Genomic DNA, 8167 nt, shown 5'->3' on the forward strand with positions numbered 1-8167 from the left:
GGGGATAAAGCTTTTTTTATTTATCTTTTAATTTAAGTGTATTAAATTGAGAATAAGTTCTTAGAGCTTTGCTCTGTTGTATGTTTTCAAAACATATGCTTATTCTCAGCCAAAAAACTAAGTTTTATTTAGTAGGAAATCTCATAAGAAGGAGAGATATGGTACAAATAGGAAGTAAGCAAAGTAGATAACCGTGAGAATTTGGCCTGTTAAAATGTAAGGGTCTTCGACTGGTCGAGCTCCAATTCAAGTTAAAAGGACTACTGTGCTAACTATAATTCAGAATATGATTTGGTTAATAGGATATAATTGTAGACCTCGTATTTTTCTAGTATGAAAAAAGCCATAATTATTAAAATGAGGATTGATATTACTAAGGCAATAACCCCTCCAAGTTTATTAGGAATGGAACGAAGAATGGCATAAGCAAATAGGAAGTATCATTCTGGTTGAATATGTACTGGTGTGACTAATGGATTCGCCGGAGTGAAATTTTCAGGATCTCCTAGTATGTAAGGGTTTCAAAGGGTAAGTAGTATTAAGGCTGTTATTATTGTTAGAAATCCAATAGTGTCCTTAGTTGAAAAATAGGGGTGAAAGGGGATTTTATCTTGGTTTCTGTTAAGGCCAAGTGGGTTATTAGATCCTGTTTGGTGGAGAAATAGGTGGTGTACAATGGACATGGCAGCTACAATGGAAGGTAAGAGGAAATGAAAGGCAAAGAATCGATTTAAAGTAGCGTTATCTACGGCAAATCCCCCTCAAATTCATTGTACTAATATTGTTCCTAGGTAGGGGATAGCTGATAATAGATTCGTAATGACTGTTGCCCCTCAAAAAGATATTTGACCTCAAGGTAGGACGTAACCGACGAAAGCAGTTGCTATCACTAGTAGTAGAATAGCGACTCCTACTCTTCAAGTATGAAGGCAGAGGTAAGAGCCATAGTATATCCCTCGGCCGACGTGTAAGTAAAGACAAATGAAGAAAAAAGATGCTCCATTGGCATGTAAAGTACGTAAAAGTCATCCAAAATTTACATCTCGACAGATGTGAAATACTCTCTTGAAGGCTAATTCAATACTTGATACATAATGTATTGCCATAAATAAACCTGTAGCAATTTGAATAATCAAGCATAGGCCGAGAAGAGAGCCAAAATTTCATCAATATGAAATTTTAATAGGAGCTGGAAGATCTACTAAGGCGTTGTTAGCAATTTTAAAAAGAGGGTGATGTATGCGAATTGGTGTTGACATATGACTTAGAGGGCCGAAGGGGGCCTTGGTATAATGAAGTGATCCTTACTACTGCAATTAGTGTAATAAATAGATATGTTGTTAATATGATAGTATTTATTAAGATTGATGTTATATAAAATTTTATACCGGGAATTTCTTGGTAATTAGTTGTATAGTGATGTGGATCTGGTAGTGAAATTATATTTGGGAGCATAAGAGGGTCAATAATTATTATAAGGATTAAGAGGAGTGGAGCTAAGGAAATTAGTAGGAAAAGGTTAGGTGTTAAAGTAAATATTTCATTTGATGCTAGTCTTGTAACATAAATGAATAAAACTAACATACCTCCTAGAAAAACTAGGAATAGAATGTAAGACAATCAAGGAGATTCTCTTATACTTGAAATAATTAAGCAGGTAGTAATAGTGTTAATAATAAGCATTAGTCCTATTGATAGAGGATGAGACATTTGAATTAGAATAAATCTTAAAACTACTAAAATTATAAGTAATATTCAGGTTATTTTAATTTCAAGAGGTAGTTTATTAAAATATTAGTTTTGGGGACTAAAGATAAGTTTGCACTTTCTCTTGATGCTTTTAGAATCTTATTCATTAATGGTTTACAAGACCAACGTTTTAATTAAACTATAAAAGCTTATGAAAATATTATTTATTTTGTTTTCTTGTTTTCTAGTTATTTTAGGAATAGCTTGTTTTGTTATTCAGCGTAAGCATTTACTGATGGTTTTATTAAGACTTGAATTTATTGTGTTGATAAGTTTTTTACTTCTAACTTATTCTTTAGGCAGCTTGTATGTTGAAAATTATTTTTGTTTATTGTTTCTAACTTTTAGTGTTTGTGAAGGTAGCCTAGGACTGTAAATTTTGGTGTCTATTGTGCGAACTCATGGAGGTGATTATTTGAATTCTTTAGTTGTGCTACGATGCTAAAATATTTAATATTTATGTTGTTTTTAATACCTTTAGGTTTTAATTTTTAATTATGGTGAGTTGTTCAGTTTTGTCTTATTGGAGTTTGTTTTTTATTTATAATAAGAAATAGTATAGGGCTGGTTCCTTGGGAGGTGGGTTATTATTTGTGGAGTGATAGTTTGAGATATTCATTAATTTTATTAAGTATTTGAATTGTTATTCTTATAATTATGGCTAGAGAAGGTGTGTTGAGAAGTTCATTTTACAGTGCAAGCTTTATTAGTTTAGTTTTATTGTTACTTATTTTACTTTACTTGAGATTTTCTTCTTCTAGATTGTTTATATATTTTTTTTGAATGTTCTTTAATTCCTACATTATTTTTAATTTTGGGCTGAGGTTATCAACCCGAACGAGTGCAGGCAGGGATATATTTGTTATTTTATACCTTGTTTGCTTCACTTCCACTTTTGATCGGTATTTTTTATTTGGAATATATTAAGGGCAGCTTACTGATAATTAATATGAGAAGTGTAATAGATTTAGGAATTACATATTATATATGATATTTTGCTTTAGTTGTTACCTTTTTAATTAAAATGCCTATATTTCTGGTTCATCCTTGCTACCTAAGGCACATGTTGAAGCACCTGTGAGTGGCTCAATAATTTTGGCGGGGGTTTTATTGAAGTTAGGAGGATATGGGTTATTACGTATTATGTATTTTATAGAAAATGTAGCTGCAAGTATAAATTTAATTTGATTTGGTATTAGAGTTGTGGGTATTTGATCGGTTAGATTAGTATGTTTACGACAAGTTGATGTAAAGTCTTTAATTGCTTACTCTTCTGTTGCCCATATAGGTTTAGTGTTGATAGGCTTACTAACGATGAGACTATGAGGATTTAGAGGTGCTCTTACATTAATAATTGCTCACGGTCTGTGTTCTTCAGGATTATTTTGCCTTGCAAATATTTCTTATGAGCGTCTAGGAAGTCGACGACTGTTAATTAATCGAGGAATACTATCTTTTATGCCGAGTTTAGGGTTGTGATGGTTTTTATTAAGAATTGCTAATATAGCTGCACCGACAACATTAAATTTATTAGGAGAAATTAGTTTGTTAAATAAAATTGTTGGTTGATCTTGATTGAGTATGTTAGGGTTAGCTTTATTTTCTTTTTTTAGAGCTGCCTATAGATTATATCTATATTCATATACTCAACATGGAATGCCTTATTCTAATTTATATTCTTGTTGAGGAGGAAGTGTGCGAGAATATTTATTATTAATACTACATTGATTGCCTTTAAATTTATTAATTTCTTTTTGCAAGACCGAGATTCTTATGGCTGTAGTTGCTTGAGTAGTTTAGAATAAAATTTTAGTTTGTGGAACTAAAGAAGGTTTAATTGCCCTTAAGCCATGGTTTGACCTTTTTCAATTTGTGTAACTAGATTTGCTTTTTTAAATAGAATAAGTATTATTTTATTCATAATAGGCTTGAGTTTTTAAATCAATAGATATAGTGTATTTATTGAGTGAGAAGTTATTTCTTTTAATAGAAATAAAATTATTATAACTCTTCTATTTGACTGATTATCATTTATGTTTATAAGATTTGTGCTTTATATTTCTAGAATAGTAATTTATTACAGTGAACAATATCTAGGATCAGGCGGTATCTTAATCGGTTTATTATACTCGTATTAATATTTGTTCTTTCAATAGTTTTATTGATTGTTTCTCCTAATTTAATTAGAATCCTACTTGGCTGGGATGGGTTAGGGTTAGTATCATATTGTTTAGTTATTTATTATGAAAATGTGCGGTCTTATAATGCAGGTATGTTGACTGCCCTTTCTAATCGTATTGGAGACGTAGCAATTTTATTAGCTATTGCTTGAATATTGAATTATGGAAGTTGAAATTATCTCTTTTATTTGCATAGAGTTTTAAATAAGAATGAGATAGTTATTATTTCTAGTTTGATTATTTTGGCAGCAATAACGAAAAGTGCACAAATTCCTTTTTCTGCGTGACTGCCAGCAGCAATAGCTGCTGCTACACCAGTATCAGCATTAGTTCACTCTTCTACACTTGTAACTGCTAGAGTTTATTTGTTAATTCGTTTTAGAGACGTTTTATTGAGTGTTTATATAGGAGATGTGTTGCTTTTATTATCAGGATTGACAATATTCATAGCCGGCATCGGTGCTAATTACGAATATGATTTAAAGAAGATTATTGCTTTATCTACTTTAAGCCAGCTTGGTCTTATAATAATAATTTTGTCTATGGGATTCCCCGTATAAGCTTCTTTTCATTTATTGACACATGCTTGTATGTCATGGTGTGGGTGACACACAAGATATTCGTAGATTAGGAGCACTTGTAAGTCAGATGCCACTCACTTTATCTTGTCTAAATATAGCTAACTTGGCTTTATGTGGAATACCATTTTTAGCTGGATTTTATTCTAAGGACTTAATTTTGGAAGTTTCTTCTTTGTCTTTAATTAATGTAGTCAGCTTTTTCTTATTATTTTTTTCTACGGGCTTAACTGTATGTTATTCAGTACGTTTAAGATTTTATTTAACGGGTAGGGGCTTTGGGGGTGCTAATATTCATTCTATTTGTGATAACGAAGGTTGGGTTATATGTAAAGGAATATTAGGATTGGTAGTGATGGCAATTTTAGGAGGTGCAACATTGAGTTGACTGATTTTTCCTACTGTTAATTGTGTTGTTCAGCCTTTACACCTAAAAATAGGCGCCCTGCTTGTAAGTGTAGTAGGTTTGTGGGTTGGTATTTTATTATCAAGTTATTCTATTGGCCAGATTTTAGTGTGCATGAAATTTTATTTTAGCTCTACAATAATAGGAAGTATATGATTTTTACCTTATTTATCAACAAATTATATTATTAAATTACCTTTATATGTAGGGGGTGTATATTATAATAATATTGATCAGGGGTGGAGAGAATGTCTTGGTGCTCAAGGCATATATACTAGTTTTAAGGACGGTTCAATATTAATTCAACATTCACAAGATAATTTATTTAAAATGTATTTATTATTTTTTTTAATCTTTACAATTTTCCTCTGTTTCTTTATATTTGTGTATTTAGATAGCTTATATTGAAAGCATAGTATTGAAGATACTAAGAAGAAATTATGTTCTCTAAATATACTCCCTGAGAAGAGCACTCTCTTTTTTTACCCTGAAAAGGTAATGTAATATTTATACTAAGGGGGTTATATTATTTTATATTAAGAGATGTTAACGGTACAATCCGCTAAAGATAAAAGTTAGCAGCTTCTTCTTGATTATTCACATCTCCTTAGTTGGGGTGTGGAATAACCCAATAGTATCATTAACAGTGAAATGCCTCTTTTTGGCTTCAACTAACAAGTAGGGGTCAGGAGACCAAAGGCTCAGGTCGAAACTGAGTGCAATTGTTTGCTTCCTACTTATGAGATAAGTTGACAGCAACACCTTTTGGATGCAAACCAAATATTATATTTAACTATTATCCCATCCTATTTAGTCGGCTCATGTTAGAAATCCTTGATTTCATTCATGATAAAGGCCTACTAGGAGAATTACTAAGAATGTTAGTCTGACGAGAGATCAGGATAATGTATTAGTGCTGTTAATAGTAATTGTTATTGGAAGTAGAAGGGCAATTTCTACATCGAAGATGAAGAAGATTACAGCAATAAGGAAGAATCGTAATGAGAAGAGAATTCGAGCTGATGACTTAGGATCGAATCCACATTCAAAGGGAGAATTTTTTTTTCTCGGTCATTAATATTTTTTTGGAAAGAAGAGTTGAAATAGCTATAACGATTAAGCAAATAATAATAGTTAATAGACCTGTTGTTAAAATTGTATTAATTGCCTATTTCATTTAAATGATCCTTTTGATTGAAAGTCAAATATACTATATACATTAAATAGGCTAACATCCTCATCAATAAATAGAAATATAAAGGAATAGTCATACTACATCTACAAAATGCCAATACCAAGCAGCAGCCTCAAATCTAAAATGGTGTGTAGGAGAAAAATGTGATAAAAGGTGACGTAATAAACAAGTGGCTAGGAATGTAGAACCAATGATAACATGAAGACCGTGGAAGCCTGTTGCTATAAAGAATGTTGAACCGTAGACAGCGTCTGCAATGGTGAATGGGGCTTCATAGTATTCGTATGCTTGTAATGCAGTGAAGTATAAGCCGAGGAGAATTGTGAGTAGTAGACCTTGGGTGGCTTGAGTGTGGTTACCTTCTATTAATCTGTGATGAGCTCATGTTACAGTGACTCCTGAGGCGAGTAGAATTGCAGTATTGAGTAAGGGAATATGTATTGGGTTGAATGGAACGATACCTGTTGGAGGTCAGAAAGATCCAGTTTCTACTGTTGGTGCTAGTCTACTATGAAAGGAGGCCCAGAAAAATGAAACGAAAAAGAATACCTCAGAAATAATAAATAAGATTATACCTCACCGAAGACCTAGTGTAACTTGTATAGTGTGTAATCCTTGATATGTTCCTTCTCGAGTTACATCCCGTCATCATTGAATTATAGTTAATAATGTAATTATCATACCTAGGAAGAATAGGGAAGGGTCATATTGATGGAATCACTTAGTGAGACCTGTGGTTGTAATTAAGGCCCCTAGAGCTCCAGTAAGTGGTCAAGGGCTTTGATCAACAAGGTGGTAGGGGTGATTTTGTGGTGCTGACATAAGTAACTTCTCTCGAATATAGTGTGACTAGGACAGCAAATACATATGATTGAATTACTGCAACAGCAGATTCTAATATTAGAAGGGTAATTTGTCCAATTATTAGTAATGAAAGTATGGAGAGAGATAAAGAAGGGCCTGTATTACCTAGTAAGGTTAAGAGGAGATGGCCTGCAATTATATTTGCTATTAATCGAACAGCTAGGGTTCCAGGCCGAATGATGTTACTAATTATTTCAATACATACTATAAATGGTATGAGAGGAGCCGGAGTCCCAGAAGGAACGAGATGGGCAAATATATGTTTAGTGTGATTAATTCAGCCGTAGATTATGAAACTTATTCAAAGGGGAAGAGCAAGAGTTAATGTAAAGGTTAGGTGTCTATAGCTGGTAAATACATAAGAGAATAGGCCTATAAAATTATTAAATAGGATGAAGGAGAATAAAGAAATAAATAGGAAGGTTCTTCCTTGATAACTAGTGGGACCAAGAATAGTTTTGAATTCCTTATGAAGAGTTAGAGTAATTTTATTTCATAAAATGCTTGGTCGCCCCGGCAAGAATCAAAATGGGATTGGAATAATTAGAAGTCCAATTACTGTTCTAAGTCAGTTAAATGATATGTTTATAATTGAAGTAGAAGGATCAAAGGTTGAAAAAAGATTTATTATCACTTTCAGTTTATGGTTGTTTTTTTTAATGTTAGTGCTATCTAAGGAAGGATGAGGTGTATTTGAATTAATATATATAATAGATGCAAATAAAAGGTAGCACAAAGAAAATATAATAAATAATATGAGTCATTTTAGGGGGGATATTTGTGGAATAGAAAAATACTATTGAATAGTAATTTAAGCTTGACATGCTTATGTTATAATTTAACTTATTTTTCCATTGGGAGTAATTGTTACTTTACTATCTATTGGTTTAAGAGACAATTGCTTACTTTCAGCCATCCAATGAAAGTTCTTGTATTATTTTTGTTATTCAGTTAATAAATACTGAATGAGGGCAGGCCTCAACAACAATTGGTATGAAACTGTGATTTGCACCACAAATTTCTGAACATTGACAGAAGAATAAGCCTGTGCGTGTAATATTAGCTGCTACTTGATTTAAACGTCCTGGAGTAGCATCTGCTTTAATACCAAAGGCGGGCATAGCTCATGAGTGAAGAGCATCGGCAGCGGTGATTAAGATACGAATGTCAATATTAATAGGCAATACGATGCGGT

At 32.3% G+C, this 8167-nt stretch overlaps 1 pseudogene; it reads left to right on the top strand.

The window, feature by feature from the left end:
• The first annotated feature begins 675 nt into the window (after positions 1–675).
• On the top strand, positions 676–5321 carry LOC145688554 (NADH-ubiquinone oxidoreductase chain 5 pseudogene; annotated as a pseudogene).
• The last annotated feature ends 2846 nt before the right edge of the window (positions 5322–8167 follow it).

Source organism: Thermobia domestica, chromosome 6 (assembly GCF_964235325.1).
Source record: "Thermobia domestica chromosome 6, izTheDome1.hap1.1, whole genome shotgun sequence".
Lineage (NCBI taxonomy): Eukaryota > Metazoa > Arthropoda > Insecta > Zygentoma > Lepismatidae > Thermobia > Thermobia domestica.